The following is a 24892-nucleotide window of genomic DNA, read 5'->3' as shown; positions in this document are numbered from 1 at the left end:
GTCCGCTCCGCGGTTCATTCCCGCTACAAAAATTCTCACCAACACTAACACATAAAAACATACCACTACGCGACACTGATGGTTACCGCGGCAGTCTCGCGGGACGCGGGTAGATGCTCGCTGGAGACGGCCAGCGCCGAACATTAACGGGTGCAGGGGGGGCTCTATGAGCGGGCTCCTAAATTAGGCGAAACACTTACGTGAGTGATACGATCTGCCGCACGGTATCACTATGAAGACGGTCGGGATAGGCCCGGTTCCGTAAAATACGCGCCGAGTCGACGTGGGCAGCTATGAATTAATGAGGTTTAAATTTAAAGATTTAGTATAGAATAAAAATTAATAAAATGAAAGAAACTTGGATGCTGCCCACGGACACACGTCTGTTCCCGGCGCGGAGTGGTTCGAGACTGCTGGACATGGCCGCCTCGCAAGGAAGAGAAACTTTCTCTTCTTTGTGAGTCGGCGTCAAAAAACATATATTAATTTAATTTACTATATTACCAGTTAAAACATGTTCCAGGTGCCCAATTAAAATGTAGCACCTGGTAATTGGGTGCTTAAGGCTTAACAATAGTTTTAATGTATTTAATTATTTAAAATGTAACATCAAGTTGGCGACTGTATTTATCAACATATTGTCTCACTGTGAGCTGTAATAGTTGGATTTCTTCTAATCTGACACGATCCTAGTCACGGACATTTTAATTAAGGCCAGTGGCCGCGGTGACTTTTAATAAGGTTTGTTGTCTATTGGGGTCACGCCCGGGACGCTCGCCTGACTCAATCCGGCTGGGCAAGGGGCGCGCTCCGAAAACAGGATACGGTACTGGCGGTGCGGAGCACGGGCTTAAAGGCCATGGTCGGTACGACGTCAACTATAGTTACCAGTTGTGAGGAATCAGAGAGACAAAACTTGAAGGCTCCCCACGGTACTTGCACGTCCGCTCCGGGCTGCGAGCTGATCAGAACTGCTTCAGGGTAGTGCGGAGGGGGGGGACACTCCCTCCATGTGCCACGGTTACGCCATTTGTCTCATCTGGGTGGAGACTTGGCGAGGGGTGCGTTCCGCCAGCAGGAGCCAGTACTGTGGGCTGAGGCTGTGCTAATGGCCTTCGGTCGGTACGACGTCAACTAATGTCGAGTTACAGAGCTCCGGAACTCTAGAATTGACCCGTACGGTACTGACCGATTCCAGTAAAGCAACGACAAAAGTAGCCGATAAGAAGTAACTTCAAGGGTTACTCATTCCTCATTCCGTTGTGCAGAAACTGTATGTGTGATGTGTCAATAAAATGTACTGTTTAATTTTCGAGCCCCTGCAGCATACCAAATAGGAATCATAGTCCTATGCTGTGAATTGAGTGCACGAGTGGATTAGTTTAGTTTTTGTACATTATTCGGGACATCGGACCTAGTCGACCACCCTGGGCTGATGACCTACGATAACAACTCATTGGTAAGGCAACTGCATTACTGGATAAATTTGTTCTGGGTGCCTTAATTTATCCATTTTTGTTATGTTTATAAATTTTCGTAGATATTTACAATCTATTATTCTTTTTTAAATTTGTTTTCCTCACTTATTTACCCATCATTTCAGTCAGATAACACTTTTTGTACATTGTTTTTTATTTCCAAATTTCACCACAACCATGCAATAATAAAGATATATTGATGTTAGGTTTCTTGCCTTGCCTGTTGCGAATTAAAATGTGTTGAGCTTTTGGCTGCACTGTTTGGGATAAATTTTGTTTTGTATGCTTTTATTTTGAGAGTATAATGTTAAGTTGCAAATTCGTTAAGTTCTCTGTATTGTATGTTCGGTGTACTTGTTAACTAGAAGTTATTTTTCAAGAGACACTATTGCGTTGTGAGTATAGTTTTCTATAATTTTAATACTGTTTTAGTTCGTTCGTAGTTTAATATTAATATTTTTTTTATAATGAATGTTTATCAAACAGTACCCTTTCAGAATGTACAAACAAGTCGGGAATTGTATGGTGTCATGACTACACTAATTTTTTTTTTTGGTAATAGTCTAGTGTAGGGGCTCCACTCTAAAAAAAGACAAGCTGGGTGGAAAGGTGATCGGGAAGTACCTGAAAGTATTGTATGCGCAGTCACTGGAGGAGGGACAGCTGCTGAGGCAGTGGAAAGAAGCAGTGGTGGTGCCCTTCTATAAAGGGAGTAGGAATAAGGCACACCCGGCAAACTATAGGCCGGTCAGCTTGACGTCGAATGTAGGCAAGGTGATGGAGAGGCTGGTAGTGAGGTATATAGTAGAAAGGGTGGAGGAAAGGGACTGGATGGATGAGAGGCAGCACGGCTTCCGGAGGGGTTACTCCTGTGAAATGCAGATGGCGGGGCTGCTGGAGGACTTGGTGGAGGCAGTGGACGAGGGAAAGCAGGTAGACACTATTTTTATAGACTTTGAGAAAGTGTTTGACAGGTGCCGCACAGGAAGGTGATGGAAAAGGTGGAGGGGTTGATAGAGGACAGGAGGGTGGTAAATTGGGCAGGGGACTTCTTGAGGGACAGGATCCAGTGAGTGAGAGTGGGTAAGGAATGGTCAGAAGAGGGAAATGTGACGTCATGGGTACCACAAGGCAGTGTCATGGGACCCCTGCTCTTCCTGATCATGATGAATGATGTATGATGTAGGGGAGGGGTTGAAAAGTAGGCTGCGGTTGTTTGCGGACGATTGTGTGCTCTATGAAGTTGTGGGGGAAGGGGCGCATCTGGCAGAGGATTTGCAGAAACTGGAGTGCTGGTCGAGGGAAAATGAAATGAGTATAAAAGTAGGGAAAACAAAGGTGGTGAGGTTCACGAGGAAGAGAAGGGTGAAGGGAATTGTGTACTGCTGGAAGGGACAGGTGATCCAGGAAGCTGAGGAGTATAAGTACCTGGGAGTGATCCTGCAGAACGACTTGGGGTGGGGAAAACAGGTCAAGAAGGTGGTGAAGAAGGGCAGAATGGGGTTAGGGCTGCTTAGCAGGACACTGACACAGGTAGGAATGTAAAGGAAAAGGTGTACGCGACATTGGTACGGCCAGTGTTGGAGTATGCTGCGGCGGTGTGGGACCCCTATGTGGAGAAGGAAATTGAGGAGTTGGAGAGGGTGCAGCGCAAGGCAGCGAGATGGGTGACGAATATGTGGTGGAGTAAGGAAGGCAGGATGGGGGAAACTCACAGACCATGGGTGATGATGAAGGAGCTGGGGTGGGACACGCTGCAAGAAAGGTGGAAGGTGGAAAGGCTGGTGAGAATGAATAAGGTAATTCGTGGGGAAAGCTGGGAGCTAGGTTGCACAGAGGGCTGTATCGAGGAAGGAGGGATCATGAGTGGAAGATTCAGCGGGAATGGAGACGGACAGAGAGAGGAAGACAGGTATTCCTTGTGAGGACGGGGTGAGAGTGGAACGAGTTTGAGGGTAGGACACTGGATCTGGGAGGAGGGAAGGACTTACGAAGGAGGCTCCAGAAGGGGGAGGAGTGAGGGTAGTTGGGGGGTGGGAACTCCTTGCCACCGGGCGGAAGCCCAATTGCAGGTGTAAAAATTATTATTATTATTATTAACATTAACATGAAAAAAATATTTATTTAGTAGTTGTATTTCTAACCATTCTGTCACAGCGCATTGAGATATTTCGTTATACGTTCTGTATCAAATTCTCTATTTTGTCCTTTGATTCTGATAGAATGATCCTATATATTTTGATCCTGGGGTACATGATGTTTGCTTTTTTAATTTATTAGGTACGTAGAAAGATTATGAACATAACTTAATATATAACGAGTCATGATCGTAATTTGAATAAATAAATTTTCTCTATTATTCAACTTAAGATTTTATCAAGAGTGTTTTGTTTTGTACAGGATCTTTTTGATGTAATAAATTAAAACAGCAAGCATCATGTACCACAGGATCAGTATGTACAGGTTCATGCCATCAAGATCAATAGATAAACTTTGATAAATGATATAGAAAATTATCTGTATTTTCAAGAACTTTTCATGTACTTTACCATTTTAGCTTTGTGGTAACTTTGATGCCACCATCCTTTAGTACAGGTAAACATTGAGTTCTACTATTCTAGAAACATGCGAAATATGGCATTTTTCAAGTTAAAGGTTACCTATTTAAAATAATTTTAAATATACTCTGTAATGTAAATTTGTTTTGTGCTTAATAGTGTAGCTGATAATGTTGTCATCATCCTATTGTTTACTTGATACTAGCTGCAACATGATAGTGTGGTTCTCCAGTCATCCTTAAGAATACAGCGTAGTCTATGCTATATTCTAAAATACAGAGATGTTAAAGGTAAGTACGTTACAGCCAGGGCCAAGTCTGTTTTCTACCCGAATTGGTTTTTCCACTTAATTAGGCACAACTAGGGTGGAAAACCTTTTGGGGTGGAAAAAGAGTCTTGGGCCTGGCCGTAACGTACTTATATTGAACATCTCTATCTTTTTGAAAACAGCATCAGTTATGCTGTATTCCGAAGGACCTGATCAATGATGGTTTTTAAGGAAGAGTATTGTAAGGAATTTTATTAGTGGAAGGGGCAGGAGATACAGGAGGCAGAGGATTACAAGTAGGCCTACCTGAAGGTAACCCTGCGGAACACCTTGGGACCAGGAAAGCAGGTACAGTGGGAAGGGGAGGTGGGGGTGGAGTTAACGGGAGGAACATTGAAGGTAACAGAAAGGAAGGTAAAAGCAAAGGCGTACTCCGTATTGGTGAAGCCGATAAAGGGAGTATGCAGCAACTGTTTGGGAACCAATATCCTTTGATGGAAATACGAGACCTGGAGAAGGTACTGCGCAGTGCTGCGGAAAGGTTAATGAGTATATAGCGGGGAAGGGAAGAGGGAAGTCACATAGACCATCAGCGAGGATCAAGGTGCTGGGGTGGGAAACGTTGCAGGGGAGGGTAAAGGCTGGCGAGACTGTTCAAGCTTATCAAGGTGAGGGAGAGTGATGGAAGCTGGCTGATAGGTTGCACATAGTTTTATACAGAGGAAGGAAAAACCATGAGCGGAAGATACAAAGGGAGTGGAAATGAACGGAAAGAGGAAAGCATTCTTTCCTAGTGTGGTCAGGGCAGAAGTTTAATGGGCTTGAAGAAAAGGTATTTGAAGTGAGAGGTGCGAAGAAACTACAGGCAACAGCCCAATTGCAGGTGTATATTTTTAATCTAATCTAAATTAAAATTTTTACAATAATTCTACATAGGCCTGCATAAATAATTGTCAAACAAGAGGCATTTTGGCACCACGTGATAGACCTAATAAACAAAATAATTTTTTTTCTGAATGTAGAATAGATATCATGTTAATTTCCAAAATTTTATCTAAATATAACTAGTGTTTTTTTTTTGCTGTAATAGTGCAAAAGCACGGCTTTAAAAAAAAAATGTAAATGTTTTTTTAAAACATTGGTTTTGAACATTACAGAATTACTTTGTTCATCCAGTAAAGGTGGTTTTTAAATTCGTACAAGATTCCAATAAATTTAATAGTGTATAGGGCCATGAAGTGGAGGGAAATGTGGGTTCAAACAACTTCAAAAGAGGCATGAAAAACAAATTGGGGGGAGGGGGGTGGTAAATAGTCTTGGCCCCAGTCATAACGTAGGTACCGACATGTCCAAGACTTTTGGGAATCGGTTTTTGGCTACGCAGTATTCCTAAGGATCTTTTGAATGAACCACAGGATCAAGTTGAAGCAAGAATTAGGTGCACAGTATGGCGACAACAACAGAATCAGAACGTCATGTGGAAAACAGAGTCACTGCGCTATTAAATAACAAAAGCAAACAGCTGCATTATAGTTTATCTCTATGAGTTGAATTATTTCCTGACACACAAGTAGTAAAAACACTGCTGTCAAACATACGTGACATCACAGCAGGCAGTATTATCCAAATAATGCCAAACAACTGAACACAAAAAATAAACACTCTTTAAACTTCACTCACCTATTTGGTAGGCGTGTACAGTGCTGCGAGTAAAAAATAATAAAGCTTTCCCTCAGCTCTCATTTCAAAAAAATTTTCACAGTTAACAATACTGCGGTTAAAATCAAATAACGTAATTTAAATAATTAATAAATATTCACATATTTGGCATAATGTATTTTGCCACCATTTCCTGCTTTTCTTAACATGGCATTACTGAAATGGAACACAATTGTATACTAAACAAAACACAGAATTGGAAGGATGTAAATACCATTAAATCACATTCCCTTGTTATAATTAACTGTGTAGTATTATTAAAATTAATAATACAGATTTTGTAATATTATGTTAATGTTGGCAAAAGCCCCACTTCTGTAGCATTACCATTTTTTTTTTATTATTAAGGATTCTTTATTAATTTGGTATTGCGTTTTAACAAGTTCACTATATTAATGAAACAATATATTATTTGAGATTGTTATTCACTTTCTAAATAAACAACGAAGGTTGATGTAAGTGTACCTACTAGAAATATGTATTCATAAAATTAAAATAATAAAAATAATTGGCTTTGTTCATTTTTATGTTTTCATTAGATATTTGTAATTAATTTTTTTTTTTTTTGGTTAGACATTGTAACGTGGTAAAAATAAAAGTTTTGTGTATATCTTTCGGTAAAAATTCCACATCACATATCCAGGTTTACCCCTTAATCCTGCTGGTATGATCCTAAATACATTTATCCTGTTGTACATGATGCTTGCTGTTTTAATTTAGTATGTTGAGAGATACTGGGCATAACAAAAACTTGTGACATAACAATGAATTATGTTCGCTAGTTGAATATGAAAGAAAAAATTTCCACAAGACCTGACATAATTTGTTTATATTGTGATATTCAAGTTGTTGTTTGGCCAGGATCTTTCAACATTTCAACAGGATCGCCTCCCAAAATAAACTTTTTTTAATTTCCTTCTGCATTTTAACAACACTCGATAGTGGGGAGAGTGATAAAGTCCAGGGAAAAGGGTAATAAATGAAAATTAATCATTGCAGAAACAAAGAAAATTACAGTTACATTAATAGTAATTTTCCATAAATTTTTACTGGTTTTTATCAGGTAAAAAAAAACACATTTTCCTCTGATTTCGAGGCCTTTCACAACAATTGTGTTTTCTAGGATCTAGTTAAAGAGAAAAACAACAATTTTTGTTAATTTGCATCATTTCAAAGCATTTTAAATGACACTGGCCACACTTTACAATCATGTAGACATGAAAAAGCCTATCCAATATAATGTACCAAAATTAAATACAAAAATGCCTCTTTAACTTACCATTTCGATCTCACCCATCAGTCATCATGCATGGTGAATACATTAACATTTGTCAAAAAAAAAAAAAAAAAAAACACCTTGCACAATGAATTCAAAATATTAAAATAATTACCAAAGTTTCAGAAATTTACAAGTAATACAAGTGTGCACAAAAATTCCTGTTCACTATCACCGATAAACATTCATTACCAAAGCAACACAGCAATGGAAGCCTTAAATTTCACTGGCGGGGAGTCATGCTTCTGAAGCCTTATGTATAAGGCAAAGTTTGCAGCGCAAAGAAACATTAATTTCTTAAGTATTAAATAGTTTTTACAATTTTAAAAGTATTTTAAATTATTCTGATGTATGACTTTGTTTAGGGCTACGCCCACTTGAGCCACCATTTCCCTGCTCTATGTATGTATACTGGCGTTATAATGGAGTTCCACTGGCTTGGAAGAGGATGGGAGTGTTTGAAGTAAAAGCAGTACGAATTTCCAATAAATACATTAAAATATAACTTTTTTTTTCAGCTAAGACTAACTGCCATTTATAAAATATTTTTATTCTATGTCTCCAGGCAGACTCAAACATTCCAGAACAATATCCCTGAGCGGTAATACATTTTAAAACTTGATGTATTTAAACAGTCATTGTTTAGAGATTTTTAACATAACTTAATATGTTTTATTTATGTGAAGGGTTTTTACGTACAAGTTTCTTAATGTAAGGGGTGCAGATTCAGTATCGTATAACGGTCAACAAGGTGGAATGAAGAATTCTTGGTCAGTGGCAGTTTTTTTATATATCCGACCCCAGTCTGAAGCCATTACCGCCTGAAGTAGGAAGAGTCCACATCCGGAGATTTCATCGTTTGCCATCGCTGACAGTTCACATAATGAATATGCCTTTGTAAACTGTGCTTGCACTTAGCGTATCTTTGTGAACCGCATTCGAGACAGCAGTCCCGTTTTCGTCATGTAAGGCAATGGTGACTGTAATTTTCTTTTTCTTTTGGCCCCTAGAACCTCACATAATTGTAAAATTAATGCAAATGGCCTGAAGTTTAGTGTTCTAAATTGCTTTATTATTTATCCTCATAGCCTGCCTCGAAGTCAGACTGTTTAACTAATAATTTTCAACCCTTTTATGGGACGCCACCAATATCATAGCTAGACATATAACCCTATGCCAATCCAATAAATCATGTTAAACGTGAGACGTGTACCATTCTTTATCATGTGCCTTACAATATCATCTAACCTAACCAAACATTTTTACAGAATCATCAAGTATTATAAGAGAAACTCATAATACCCTTTTGTCTATTTTTTTTTTTTCACTCCACTTTTTTGCAAGTCCAGGTGATCATAACTAAAGTGAAGGGTTGATCGGGTTTATTAGCCACATTAATTTTAATTTTAATTTTTTTAATGCACATAAGCAAAATTTCTACATTGCACATACACAGATTTTTCAGTTGTGTAATTGAGAATGTGTGCAGCTTAGGCTTTTCCAATTTGAACAGTTAGAGCCTGAAATGTTAAAGGTAAGACCCAGCTTCACTTCACCTTAGCTCACCATCTCACTTTTAGGCACAACTCTCTCATTCACTATGCCCGTTCTTGCACCATGCTTTACTCAACTTCTCACTCTCAGGCTTATGCATAACTCCCTCTCTTTCTAGGCCAGCACCAGACTCCACTTGCCTGCACCCTGTCTTAAGCTTACGATCTCGCTCTAGGACACAACTCTTCGCTACGCCAGTACCAGACTACCAATCTGCACCCATACGTAGGCTCACACACACGTATACACACACACTCTGTTTGTGAGAGTGGTTTTTTTTGATAATGATGCATTTTTAAATTATTTTTTTAAGCAGTGTTTGTGTTAATTTGTGTGATACTGTATATTTGTTGTAATAATTTACTGAATTTATGATGCAGTGCACATTTTTCTCGAGTAATGTAAATTTGTGCATTAGCCACACTAACCATTCATAATGACTCTGGAAAAGATGAATTTTTTTTTTGTGTGTTACTTAACATTGCAGTCAGTTGTGTGAATATTTTTACGGAGGGTATTTTTATGTAGTGTAGTTTTTTTTTGAAGAGGCTAGGTAGTAAACTAGGTTATCATAACAAACGTGATCGGTTAAGACTTTCTTCTTGCCCTCTTAAAAGGAGGAGACCTTCAGATTTAAAGTCGTAGCTACCTGAGCTAAGGCTAAGTGAAAATGTCAAGATTTTAAGAAAAAAGAATTTGTGTAAGACTGGTTTAATATAATTAATTTTCAAAATTAATATTACAAAAATAGTAAGCCTGGTACGAACAAATCACACTTATTATAGTCCGAAACCCACCCCCTGGTTTTCTCTGACCTTTGTCTTTGAAATTTGTTATTGGTACTTAGCTACGTTGCGACCAGTTATTGTCCGAGCTCCCACAAGTCACCACCCCAGGGTCTGCTGGTACCTCCACCCGATCCAGTGTGCCAGGCAGTCGTTGCTTCTGCCGTAGATCGCGTGCGTAGCCCACGGACATTTCTTCTTCACCAACATGGGCATAAGTGTCTGGAGCAAGACGAGTCTTGTCGCTGCTACCGTTGGGCGTAACCTACTCACTCCCTAGCCGACTTGTGTTTGACTACATCCCGGTAGCTGTAGGCCGACGACTTCGTCCATACTTAATTATGCCAGTGTGACCAGAGAGCTTACATCTTACTTCCTCTGTAACATAGCATTAAGTCCCCTCGCTCCTTGCCTGAAACTCCGCTGTCCCCAGGTGGTCAGTGTGCGTGTGTCATGGCCAGCGCTGCCATTGATATTTAAAATATGTACTGTGAAATTGTTTAAATATATGAATTCTTGCAAAATGTAATTTTTTTATTCTGATAAGTTCGTTAGTTGTGGAGGTCTTTGAATTCAACGGAAATAGTGGGTTGCACCTATTGAAAAACAAGTGAATATTGATGAAAAATTATTGAGATAGCTGATTTATATATTTATGTTTTAACTTCTCATACAATTTCTCTGGACTTCATCAGTATCTCTAGTTCCCCACAAGTAATTTTTTTTTCAAATTCCATTTAGAATTTGCAAATAAGTTTTTGCAGTATAATCAAGTAACATGAGCAGTTATCAAATTAAGCATTTTTAGAATTTTTTTTTTTCCAGTGAGCCATTAGTTATAGTCAGGATTCCATAATGTAGTACTTACATTTTCTTAGTTTGCTATACCTTTACCATCTTCCAATTTTTTTGATTTGGTAATATAACAGTGTGTGTCACTGTCAGAGTTACAGAGTGAGAAAAAGCTCCCCTGTCGCCTAACCCATGTGTGTTTATCAATGTTGGAAGCAGCAAATACTTTATCAACCAGCAGTGCTTAACTTTAAAGAATTACAATATAACTTTAGTTTAAATGTTTGCAAAACTATTGGCACATTGAGAGATTATTAGTTTCTGAATTTAATGCATCATACTCTGTTTGCAATTATATACTTGTATTATTTTTACGGAAACTTATATTTTGACTTTGGTAGATCTGATGAGAATTGCAAATGGAACTCTGCAAAAAATATTGATGCTCGACATTTTGTCAGTCCCATTTAATTCATAATGCTGCCTATTGATTCTTCATAGAGGTCACTGACATCATCTCATGATAATCTCTTTGTGAGGCAACTAGAAAACATATTTCAATACAAAATCTTCTCAACAGTACATTATTTCTCAAGATAGCAAATTCTACTATAACTTCAAGACTGCACAATATGGGTAAGCATTAAAACATTAACTTTTATTGAGTAATACAGAATGTTTCTTTGGTGGTGTGAAGTATGTTGCAACGTTGTAATGTAGAAAGTGGCACTATCCTATTGCAAGCATTTTGAGGTGGTTGTGAAAGTCATGGGTGTAGATCTGGGGCTGGGCCCCCCTGGAATCAAAAGCCCCTCTCTGAGGGGGTCCGATTACGCTTGAAAAATCGTAACTGTAAAATGGGAATGATAAACTTTATCATGCTTCCCCCCTGGGAATCCTACAGATTTTTGTTCATGGTGAAAGTCTTTAAAATTTTCATTTTATGGAAAATATTATTTTTAAAGTGTCAAGTTAAAATAAAAAGTTAATAAAATAAATTTCAAGTACATGTTAATTAAAAAAAATTTTAACTTTTGGACTGATTGTCTACTATAGACTTGTAATTAATTTTTGCTAAAGAAAAATCAAACAAGTAAGTATAGTAAATAAGATGATTGCTCTGCTGGTTTTAAGTAATTTTTCAAACATCTATGAGATCTCCACTTCATGATTGCCGATTACCTACCTGTCCAAAAATAAAATTTCATTGGCCAAATTTCACTTAAGAAGGTTTAATAATTTTATTCCTTTATTTCCATATCATGAATATGTCTTTTTATGATATTCATGTTTAATTTTACCTGATTTTATTATCACTGCCCCTATAACGAGCCTTCTCAGTAGACAGCTGCGAGCCTATTCCGGCCTGCAGACAAATTTCTGCTGACCCACTGGGTACATTAACCAGCATGGGATTGGTATTCAATAAGTACTTTACAAATTATTGCTCTTTATGAACAAGAAAACATAATGAACATGCCTTTGTAAACTGTGCTTCCACTTAGCATGTCTTCTTTGTGAACAGTGCTCAAGACCAGTCCCGTTTTTGACACTTAGGGCAATTGTGACTAATATTGTGGCGGAAGGCCCTTGGTCTGTGTCAAGATCTGCAAAATGTCACTAAAAAAAATATAAATAATAAAATATCTGAAGTTTTCAAAAACATTAGATGGGGGGTGGGGTAGCAGTAGAGCTGGTACAGGGATGTCTAACCTCCTTGGAACAGGGGGTGTAGGGTGTTGACTGAAAAAAAAAGTATTATTCATCCCACATCGTTTCAGGTTTATTTCCGGTAAACTATGACCAACACATAAATAAATAATGTCAAACTACTCTTTTCACAATAAATAAATAAATACTCCTTTGAAATAAATAAACAATAATTTATCCTCTTCTTAGCATGAGTATTAACTTTTAAAATGAAATTAGTAATGTTTACAAACACCTCGACCCATCCTTAGGCTAAATTAACGAAAGAAATTTAACATTACTGGATTCCAAACTGCCTGCACTCCTGGAAAGAAAAAAAAAGTTTAAGCCATCCTAACGCAATTTGAAATACGCCTACATGCTTTACACGAGGTGAAGGAGAATTAATTGCGAGTTCGCCATTACTTACAGCACCTCCGAACGGCAGCAAGCAACTACCAGCCAGGGGGGCTCCGACAGTCCTCAAACACCTCACCGAGAAGAACCACCCCGGGCACACCTAGGGTGGCCCATTTATTATTAATTCCCCCTCACATTGTCATCACGTCGAGAACACTCTACGCGACAGCAAAAACCCCGGCCGCGATTTCACAACACATCCGCCATGCAGCCAACCGACGCTATCCCCTCTCCACCGGCCATGCCAGACTCACATTTCTTCCGCCAGATTGCGACACAAACACCGGCGCGACAGGCTAGTGCGCCTGCGCAGAGACAGCAACGCAGCGAAAACAACCAGGACGGCCAACGCTCCCGGAGATTCCTGGCCACGATGTCGAAACCGCCCGGTAGCTGGCCAGGCCACGAACGGCGAATCACGCCACCGTCCCAGAAAAACACAGAGCGTTAGCAATCTACCGCGCCGCGAAGAAAAAAACAACACCCGAGTGTCGCAAGCAAGCATCAGGCACTCAAGCGGGCTCTCAAAGCACCACTGTGCAAAACCAAGTTCAATAAACTCTTCACGTAAAATTTTAAAACATATCATGTATATTTTTTTGTACTTTTGGTCCCCAGAACCTCACATAATTGTAAAATAAATGCAAGTGGCTTGAAGGTGAATTTAATTGAAATACTCATATAATAGGCAAATTATTACTATCATTCAACCATGTACGGATTAACATGCACTACTTTTGAAGGAAAATTGCTTTACAGAATCACATTTTGTACCTGGTAATTCCAAATACCATTTTAGACAGTACAATAATAAACCCAGCTGAGTTGGAAAAAAAAACCTTTCTAATGGTTACATTAATCAGATATATTCAGTTCTTCTCTTGCAGCTGTGTTCATCCTATTTACAGTCTGAATATTTCTATCTGCTGTTTATGAGGAATTCAAATTCACACATTCCAGTCATCAGCCATCAAGGAACAGAAAGACTTCCGTCACGACACCATCCCAGGCAGCCATTTACAAACCCAGCTTTTGTGCGAATCAGCAAGAAATCCATAGTGTGACATATACACCTAAAAAAAAATAATAATAATAATAATAAATGTATGCTTGCAAATAAAAAAGCATCACTAGAGTTAATCAACTCTGTACAATAAATTGAGTCTCAATTTGGAATTGAATAAATACCAAAGAACTTCATTGACAGCATTTATTAATTATTGCCTATGTCAATGTACTGCTACATAAGTAAATATTTTAGCTTTATAAACAATAACCACAGTGGGTTTTTTATCTTCCAGATGTATTTTTGTTTACAGCTGGTTAAAGTATTTGCTATTTCTGTGTTTATATTGTATCAGGAGTTGATGCTTATGGTCAGAATAAGCTTTACGTTGACACAATGTAAAACAGAGAACTGTTTTTTTTTTTTAATTTGTCATAATACCCATGTGTTTGCTTTCAGTTTTCAGATGCTGTGATTAAAATATGAGTATTGTTAACACTTTTGTGAAGTTTAAGTAACTTTTTTTCATTATAATTTTTGTTTCAGGTTGCGTATTTAACCGTTCACCATGGAGGTTTTCTTTCATAGAGGTGGGCAAATGGACAAACTAAAGTGTTCCATATGCGAGGGATATTTGACAGCACCCATTTCGCAATGTGGTAAAGACCACAACGTTTGTGAAGCTTGCAAAAGGAAGGTGGCTTGTTGTCCATCTTGCAGGGGGTCATTCGTCAGTCGGAATCACGACTTGGAACGCCTGTCCGAAACAACAAGAGTTCCATGTATAAATGTGGTGTTTGGTTGCTCAGAAGAGCTGGTTGTGAACAAATTAAATGAGCATGGTGTTGCATGCCCTTATCGTCTTTACAATTGTTTTGCAAGCATGAGAAATAAATGTGAGTGGAGGGGTGGCAAGAATGTAATACTTGCTCACGTTCAAGAGAAACACACTGAACTTAAATGGTGGAAGGGAGAGAGATCAAAAATTATATTGGAGAATTTAATATTGCCGAAAGAGGACCAGGATCGCCAACTTGTAATGGCACATGATGAACTATTTTGGTTTCATCAGCATTACAGTGCTAAAGATGAAAGAATTTACAGTGCACTTCAGTACATTGGATCAGCAGAATTGGCCAAAAAATTTGTTTGCAGAATTACTTATGCATCAGTAACATCGCCTGAGAAAGTTTCCATGGCCTGTTTATCTCGCATTGAAACGGAAGACATTAGAACAATTTTGAAACCTGAAAATTGTGCCTATATTGGATTTAGAAAACTCGGCTTGTTAATTCATGATTATAAGGTGATGTTTGAAATAAGAATAAAAAAGGTAGACGAGTGATTTGTAATATTTAATGAAGTCCTGAATAATATTTACATATAATATACATTTATAACGAACTGTTACAATGAATGATTGGGATAAATGTTGTTGGTAGAGTAAGTTTCTGCAGATAATTGGAAATCAATACTTAATAGATTTGATTGGATAAAAAAAATTGAATGATATTTTATACTTATTGTTCCTAAAGGTGCACATACATAGTATACATTTGGTAGCAGAACCGCTTACGAGCCGCTAGTTCTCACAATTGGGCTAGGTTTTGTAGCACCGTACGAACTGCTTACAAACCGCTCATGGCGAACCACCCCATCTATATTTCTGACGAACACAAACGCGTTCTTAGATTTTATTGGGACAGTGTTGAGTGCAGTTTGTTGGTTTTCTTTCTGTTCGCGAACCTACAGGCTCCATGTCTTTCAGTGATGGCTAACTTTACTCTTTTCGAGGACCTGGTTTTGTTTCTGAAACTATTGCAAGGGCCAGACAGTACAAATTTATATTAAAGTCCTTACAACAATTTTTGGCATCATGTTATTCTCTACAATAACCAATAAATACAATATGTGGCCTGTGATAAAAAAAATTTAAAAAAAAATTAAAATTCTCTTAAAAATTGTATTATCAAAAGTATAAAAAATAAAACTTTAGATAAGAAGATAATGCGATTTCAATATCAAAAATTAGAAAGATTACTGCAATTAATTGTCAGCAATATTACTGTAAGAAATCATGGTTTAATAACAGTATTTGCTGACATGCAAACAAAGATAGCTAATAATATTTCTTTGTTGAAATATTCAGGCGGGCCGAATGAAATTATGTCGCGTGCCAGCTGTGGTCTGCTCGTGCGTGTGTACTTGAGTATCACTAGTTTATTTTATCTTCACGTGCCTGTTGATTTTGTTTCACAGTATTTTAACTTAATCATGGAGTTTTCAAAATAAAATTCACTGAAACAGATTAATGTATATATAACTAAATTTTTTGCTATGGAATTTTAAAAGTAAGTATCATTTTAAAAAAAAAATAAAAGAAGATGCCTAAAGGGGAAAAGGTGCTGAGATGAATGTATCTGCGAACCAAAATTACGTAATTTTCTTTACCTGAAGACATGATATAAATACACGAACCAGTGGCTGACAAATGATTGTTTGTGGTTCGCGGTTGGGTCGTTCATTTCTAATGGATGGCTGGAAGTTTTTTGCGACAATATTTCAATGGACGGTTCACGAGTGGTGTGCGAATGGTTCAGCTGGGATTCCGTTTGAAAATGTATCTGCACCTTAAGATTGCATTTGTATTTGATACACCAGAAGAATTATTTTTTTCTTTCTTGTAGATGTAATACATGTTCAGAAGATAACACTTTTAGAATAAGTATGCAGCCATATGGCACATGTCCCTACATCCCTAAGCAAATGCAGCCACAATGTAAAGGACACATATCTAACTGATGATTATATCTGAAAAAAAATACTTTTCCTGTTAGCACCACCTGTTAACAGTTGGTTATACTAATGTGCACATGGTCATAGATTCAGAAAAATGGAAATAACAACCATTGGTAAATAAAATTACAAAATTTTAATGTAATGTTTATGTTATAAATGGTTAGTGATAAAAATAAAACTTAGTTTTGAATCACAAAATATTAAAAATAATTATAACTAGCATTAAATATCCTTATAAGATTATTTGTGTGTGTTTTTTCAATAGTCTTTTATGCATTTTTTCATAGTAACTTTTCATTAGGGAGCATATATTACAAACTTATATGTATATTTTCAAAAAACTCTAGATTTTGTTTAAAAAAAATTGTTTGACGTGTGTTCTTCAAGTAGCCCTGAAACATTTAGAGGTTATTGTCGGTATTGCAGTAATGGTCGTTTCTAACTACATATATATTATGCGTCCATAGCGCACTCATCCCCACATCTCTATGCAAATAAAGCTACAATGTAAAGGATGCATATCTAAAGGAGGGATGATATCTGATTTTTTTTCTGTTAGTATCACCTGGTGACAGTTGGTCATACTAAAATACTAGATATTCAGCAAAACGTAAATAACAATGACCATTGGTAAAAAAAATTACAAAATTTTAATGTAGCGTTTGTGTTATAAATGGTTAGCGATAAAAAATAAAAATTTAGTTTTCAATTACAAAATATTAAAAATACTTATAATAAGCATTAAGTACTCATATAAGTTTTCACCAATAGGTAATAATTTATTTTCAAATTTATTTGTCTCTGTTTGAGACACTATTTATTAGTGATGGGTGAAATCTCAATTTTATCCAATCCAAATTTTGAATTTTATAACGGTTCGTTATATACAAAAATAAACAGATGTTCAACGCCGATTGTAATTTTGTTGTTTTTATTTTTTCAAATAGAATGCATAGACGAATCCAAACACTTCCAAAAGAGGTTGCTCACTCATTCCACATACATCTGCCCGTCGAAAAATGCTCGTAGTTCGCGTGATGAGAATTAACGAAAAAAATTGTGTCCTTCAGTAATGTTTTGCTGCAAATATACGAAGTCAGTGCGACCTCGAACATGGCCGCACCCAGCGAAAACAAATTTCGCCGCGAGCCAAAAACACCGATGAAGGTGGCCGCAATTTCTAATTATGTCCGAACGAAATATAAAAAATAATTAGGTTAACTTAATAATCGGCCCGGCTCTGACCACCAACGTTAAATTATCTCTTCAAATACTTTTACATAATTTGCGAGAAACCACGGAACGCGACCTACTTGTGCGGCGTTCGACGGACGACTGGTTAAGTCTTGCCACACTCTCCTCCACGCAGGGAGTAGACGTCACATGACCTCACCGACCAATCACACGCACGCTTCATTCACGCTTACAGATACAAGCCAATCACAGAACAAATTACAATACATGAAAAAACCCTGTACACACAGAACTCGGGGCTTCCCTTGACCTGTCTCTTTTCAATTTCACATCGAAATCGGGGACTCCCATTCTCATTCTCTCTCCCACACCGTGAGACAGCAGTTATCACTCAGTTCCCACGCAGTGGGGGAATTACTGTCTTTATCTCGGCGGGGAAGCACTGTTTCTTTCTCACTCACACTTACAGGCCTCTTATGCCTCTCTTTCTAACCATCACACCAGACACAGTCCCTTGTTCTAAAATTATGCAACACGTAAATGAACATTACAAACAGCAATTATAATACAAATTACTTTACAAAATTAAAATCATTTAGAAATAACCTGAAAAAGTAGGCCTAAACAGGCAAAAATCTAGTACAGCGGCTCATTTGTGAATAATTACATAAAAAAATAGTAATGATTAAAAACATCTGTTAAAATATAAAATACCTTTTTAACACACAGCAAGTGAAAATATCAACCCTAAAATATATAACAAACGGTAACATATCATTAGAAAGACTTTTTAAGAAATATTTACATGCATAAAAAATAGTTTAAAAGAAAAATTATTTATTTAGGAGGGCAGGGTCTTGCAACATTACAATTTAAACCCCAAAGAGTACCTTAAATATACCCCTCAGAACCAAATGTAATTCTCAAGTGTCAAAAATAAAATACAAGAAATTACCAATATTAATTATGGTGTTGAAACATTCAACCCTTTAAATGTTTGTTTCACAAATTAAGTTTCTAGAATCAATACAGATTATATTTTATTGATTTATTATATTTTAAAGGTACAATATCTTGGGGAATGGTAACAGGATTGGTATTCAAAAAAAAATTGACCTAGTAAACCAGAGGTTATCAGTGTTTAATTTTTTATTTAGTTAATTTCCTGTAATATTTATTTTGCATATTTTTCCTCAAATATCAAATCCCTCGAATACTAAGGGTTTGATGATATTTGAGGATTTGATTGGCCCATTCCTACTATTTATGTTTTCAACTAATCTTATGCCAAAACTCTGAAGCAATATTATGTACTAACAAAATTAAACACTATTCTGAAGCTAATGGATGTAGGGACACAAAAGTGAAAGCAAGTGTCGCATCTCTAGAAATCTCAAGTTTAGTGGATGCATCAACATCTCTTGTGAGAGTTTGGAAGCAATGCAAAGATGGCTGCATCCACTAAGATAAGCTGCACTTTCAGTGGATCTCTTAGGCTAGTATTTGGAAGCAGCTATTATTGTAGAGCTGCAAATAGACTTTATTTCTGTCTGACCTTATGTGATATTATTTTTGTAATTTTTCTTAATTTGCATAATCTTGGTTATAGTGCTCGTTTTCAAGACTTGATTTTGTTGTGTGTTATAATTTTTTAAAATCACTTATGTTTTAGTCTCATTTCACTTAAGCCAGTCAAAATCTTTTTTTCCCACAGCATCCTTCCTAAATTTGTTGCTCATTTGTTTCAGAAAGTTTCTTTTACTCTGTCTCCTCTTCACCTTTTAGCTCTCTGGACGCCCTTGCGCGTTTTACTTGCCAGAAACCCTATAGCGGTCGATCATTTTTACTCGTGGGGGCAAAATGCTCTCAGATCAGTCAGATCATGCTCTCGATGCTCTTCAAGAATAAGTTTCGATGGCAAATCGTCCTGCTGTGTGTTTTTGTGTGATCGTGTATTTCTGCATTGTTTATAATATTTAGTGTATTGTGATTTTGAAGACAATAAATAACTTATCAATTATGTTCCATACAACAGTGATCGTATGTTTGAATATGATGATATTTTGGAATAAAGAATTTTTGTTAACGTGTATTCCTTTAATTACTACAGGTTATATGAAGCATATCCTTATTTTAGATCTTATGTTTAAACACATACAACATTATTTGGTAATTGTCCTTTATTGCTTATCCAGTTGTATTTTAACATTAAATATTAAAATAAAAAAAGTAATTGAATGTTTTGTTATGAAAATCTGTATAGTTAACAAAATGGTTTTTGATTTTGAAAATATGTATAAAACTTAGAGGAGCTGTTTTTGGGAGCGATTGCACTGTGCAACATATCCAATTGTATTTTAACGAAAAATTTTTAAATTAAGTAAGCAGTTGAATGTGTTTATGGTGCGATAATGTACAATAACCAAAATAAATTTGAATTTGAAAAATTTGCGTTATTTTATTAAGCTTTTAACGTTTGTGTCATGATATTAGATATTGCCAAAGCAGTTTCGCATTCAAACTCATCTTAATTTTCAATTGTATTTTCAGTGCAAGGTTGAGAAAAATCCTCAAGTTGTTCTCTTCACTCATATGAGAGTTACCAGCTATTTTTGAACTAGGTTCATTTGCTCACAAGTTTGTCGGTGCCCTTTCTGAAACAGTAGATTCAAAATAGTTAAATCTGTGTTATGTAATTACATTTATAGTCAAATACTTATTTTACTGATCTAGTAATTCTGTGGAAATGAAAAATAGACCATTAATGTTAAAAATATATGAAATTTAAAAACAATTATGTCAAAAATAAGTTTGTAAATAGAATAACAAAAATTATGTAAAGAAATAAACACTGATGTATCTTATGAAATTCAGATTTGGTCAACTTTGTGATTTTGGAAAAGGGGGGGTGAAAACAGTAGATTAAAGTTAGTCAAAAGTTTGGGATTTGTGAAGCACTATTACAACATACGTAGTAGTGTGTGTTAGTTATGACATGAAGAGATTAGTTAAGTTTAGGTGATAATAGCAAATAAATTACATGTAACTTGCTCAGGCACCAATGATTTGAACAATTTATGTTCTTAATTTTTTTAGTAGTTTTATGAAATCATATAAATTATTATATTTTTGGTTTTGGTATCTGTTAACAAACATGTTTTTTAACAAAGTCTGTGTGGGTGGCATGTCTGTGTGAAAATTATTAAAATTACCTTATGTTAGACTGCATTTTAGCGTAAAATCTTCCTTTCTCAGATTTGGGTGTGAAAGAAAAAAAAAGGTTTTAGGTAAATGTTGGGCCTTTACTGCACACAGTTATGCACAGAAACTTAGTGTCATGACATTCAAGATTATAGTGGTGTCTGAACCAGTGGCGTAGCCAGGATTTGTGTATGGGGGGTGTTAAGAAGCATGGCCCCCCTGTATTAAAGCGGGGGGTCCGGGGGTCCTCCCCTGGGAAAATTGGGATTTTAAGGTGTAAAATAGTGCTATTTTAGCAGTTTTCGGTACTTAAATTTAAATATTGTAATGTTAAAAATTTTATTAATTTTAATATGAAATTTGTTTGAATGATGAATAAGAAATTAATTAAAGATTTGGGGCTAAGGGGGGGGGGGGTTTGAACCCCTAAAACCCCCCCCCTGGCTACGCCCCTGGTCTGAACCACTTGGTTACAGACTCGGTGCTCATTAATTTGAATCATGCAGGTGATTTGGAATCAAGCCCATGACATTTGCAACATTAGCGATCACAAACTCCTAGGATTCTTACTATGCATGTATGTATTTAGTTTGTAGCTCTCAAAATTCTGCTATATAACCTCACTTACATTTTGTCAGTTTTTGTTGCACAAACATGTGGAATCGGTAATTTCATGCTTTAATAGACTGCTTCAATTCTTTATTTGTTTAAAGCAAAAGAAAATAATTTACCACCATGACAGATGAACACTCAGCTCTTGTTACTTCGTATCTGTAGGCAGATCTCTCGAGTTTGTTGTTTATATTTCTGCATTCATTTTCATTCTTTGATAAATAAATATCAATCAACAGAAAATACCTTTTTTAAACAGGATGCGAGCCTTATAAAATATAAATCGGAGATGTGTTGTATGACTATGCATTACTTGCCACAGTCAACAAATAGAATATTTGGGAAGAATTTGTTAGCTTGGGTTGACCTTGTGATAGGAGGAGAGAGTAATGGTGGGGAAGATATCTCTTTTAAATGCTTCTTATAGTGCAACAAACACCATTGGTTAGAGACTGCAAAATGCAAGAAACATAAGTGGGGAAAAAAGAAAGAAAAAAAACCCACAGAATTCTGTTTGTAAACTATGCAAGAATACAACACAATATTTGGCCAAACTTTTACTTCTTTCTTGTTTTAATTATGTTCTCTTTTTGTTTTCATGGCATAAGTAAGAGGACAAAATAAGTCAGATTATGTTTAGTGGCATTTAATCATCATCATAAGTAGTTAGTAATAACTTAAAAAAAATAGTAATGAAGAGCATTTTATAAACATATTTCGATGTGGTATAAATATTGTTTAAAATGCAAATTCTGTATGTTTAAATAATTTTCATCACCTCTTTCCGTTTATTTAGTTTGTGATATTGAGCTAGAAATGTATAAATGTCCTTATTCCTCCTGTCTTAACTGTGTTAGGTAACATACTTTCAAGTTTTATTTCATTGGAGCAATGTTCACATGAATGTGGCACCCAGAACATTTTATCCTGCCACCTTTAGCAGATGTTACAACTACAATCTGGCTGTGAATCTGTTACAGTATTTATTTTTTTAAATTTTTAAGACTCCTTTTGTAAGTCAGCAGAGTTAAATATTATCAATTTATATATTTTTAAATATTTGCTATCAAAGCATTGTTTTAACTGCTACTTAAACTCCAACAGCTATTTGTTGTTAATAGTGAGCTTAATTTATCATGTATTTATATGACAAGGGTATACAAAAAAAAATATTTTTCTTGGAGTTCTGTTTTTGTTGGGTGGTTCTTTGCATAATATGACCCAATTGCAAATCCAAGGAATACCTGACAAACATTGAAGGAGATATCTGCATGTTTAATATATTTTAATTACAAATGCATATACATTATTTAGTTAACCATGATTAAAAATAATTTTTAAACTCTTGCATCGTGTATCTTGTTCAATTGTGTTTCTACAGATATGTACGTTGACTGTTTCTTTGCAGATTTGACTGAATAAGACCACTGCTTTTTGGGTGTATCCATCATGAGTAACGTGAACGAAAGTCTCGTCAGCGTGCTGGAGTGCCCCATATGCACTGAGTTCATGGCCGCGCCAATCACCCAATGTAGTAATGGCCATAACATCTGTGGTGAATGCAAGAAGAAGATCAACAGGTGTCCATCCTGCCAAGGGTTCTTCATTACACGCAATCGTGCCCTTGAGCTAATCGCAGAAACCACACATTTCCCTTGCGAAAATGTAGAGTTTGGTTGTGTTGACACCATGCTCCTGAGCAAGAGAGACCAGCATGTGCGAGCGTGTCCGTATCGCCTGTACGAGTGCGTTGTCGGCAAAAATAAAGGTTGCAAGTGGGCTGGCAGAAAGACCGAGATTCTCGCTCACGTTCAAGAGAAGCACAACGAAGTCGCATGGATGAAGGGGGAGAAAATTTCTGTGGTGGGCAGTTTGAAACTGCCGAAAGAGCTACGGGATAGCCAACTGTTGCAAGCTCATGGTGAAATATTTTGGTTTCACCAACACTACAGTTCTACTGATGAAATAGTTTACAGCGCAGTCCAGTACATAGGACCAGCAGAGGTGGCCAAAAAATTCACGTACAAAATCACATTTGGATCAGTGTTGAATTCTGAGAAGGCATCCATGACATGCTTCACGCATGCTGATCTGGAAGACAAAGAAAAGATTTTGAAGCCAGATAAGTGTGCCTTTGTGGAATTTTGGAAATTAAATAAATTGGTAAATGATGGCAAAGTTAAGTTTGAAATAAAAATTAAAAAAGTTTCTGGCTAAATTTTTAATTGCTTGATATATGCAATCTTTTGGCTGTTGGCCATTTTTGAAATGTTTATATTTAAAATGCTAGATCATGTCTTTCATTTGTAATCATTTTTAAAATTTTGAAAGAATTATGTGCCTTTAGACAAAAATGTATTATAAGAAATTGTTACATGGTAGTCAAAACAAATAAAGAATGTTAGCTTTTCAGTGCCTTAATTGTAATAACATATTTGTTAAATATTCATAAAAGAATTCAGATTGACTCTTGATTTTGTAATGAAACCCAAACTATTTTTTATTGTATAGTTTGGCTATATATTTGTTCATAAGCATTGTTTTCTATGATGGTATTTTAATCAGTTAATTTGTATATGTTCTAGTATAACATTTTGAATTTTTTAAAAATAATATTTTGGTGTTACGTATATAAAGTCTGCATGAACTAAAACATCTCATTTAATAGTATTTGAAAACAAATCTATAACTTTAGATAAATGTTTTATACTGTCTGTAACCATGCTCATGACTATTCTAATACACAATTTATTGTGGTAACCATCATAACATACATAACAATAAAGTATTCATCAAAATGTGTTTACTATTTGTACTATTTGTACATCTTGTACTGCAATACATAGTTGCTAATTTTAAGAGAATAAATGAGAAACTGGTTTTGGAGTTGCTGAGATAGGAGTAAAATAGATAAAACCAGTCAGTTTTGCATGGGATCATCTAAACTGGTCGAAACAGTAATTACTTTCTTTCAAGCGTTATTCCTGTTGTGCTGTGCTTAACTCCTGAAAAGCTTTTGACCATTATTGCTACTGATAGTTTCCAGAAAGTGCAAACAGAGCAAAACATTGCATAACAAGAAAGTTTTATTTTGTTATAGCAGTTTAGAGCATTTGGCCTGAAGATAAGGAAACAATAATGTTGGAATTATGTTTCCCAGAGAATATTATGTTTCTACTTTACTTACTCGTATTATTTATTTAATATTGAACATGACATGTCATTAGTTTGTGACAATGTTGACTACAAACTTCTGTTTATTCATGATTTAATTACTTTATGTTTAAAATACTTAAAATTGAATTTGACTGTATACTAGCAGTTAGCAATTACTAATAGTTTATTAATTTTTCTTTACCCAATTTATGTGTACAGTAGAACCGCGTTAACCAGGATCAACTGGGGCTGGGGCCAATCAGAGATGATGGAAAATGATAAAGAACATAACCAAAAATATTTTTAATGGAGTTTAAAAATTATTATTGTCACACTTACACCTAAAAACACATAATATGTATTTAAACTGTCCACAATATAGGTA

At 36.1% G+C, this 24892-nt stretch overlaps 1 long non-coding RNA gene across 1 annotated transcript; it reads left to right on the top strand.

Moving 5' to 3' along the window:
* Positions 1–1655: 1655 nt before the first annotated feature.
* LOC134528219 (uncharacterized) lies at positions 1656–24149 on the top strand. The gene is made up of 2 exons (XR_010074367.1): positions 1656–1873; positions 22760–24149. It is a non-coding gene; the product is annotated as an uncharacterized LOC134528219 (long non-coding RNA).
* Positions 24150–24892: the final 743 nt, after the last annotated feature.

This window comes from Bacillus rossius, chromosome 1 (genome assembly GCF_032445375.1).
Source record: "Bacillus rossius redtenbacheri isolate Brsri chromosome 1, Brsri_v3, whole genome shotgun sequence".
NCBI classification, from domain to species: domain Eukaryota; kingdom Metazoa; phylum Arthropoda; class Insecta; order Phasmatodea; family Bacillidae; genus Bacillus; species Bacillus rossius.
The sequence above is the reverse complement of the archived record's forward strand: the minus strand, read 5'-3'. Positions and strand labels throughout refer to the sequence as shown.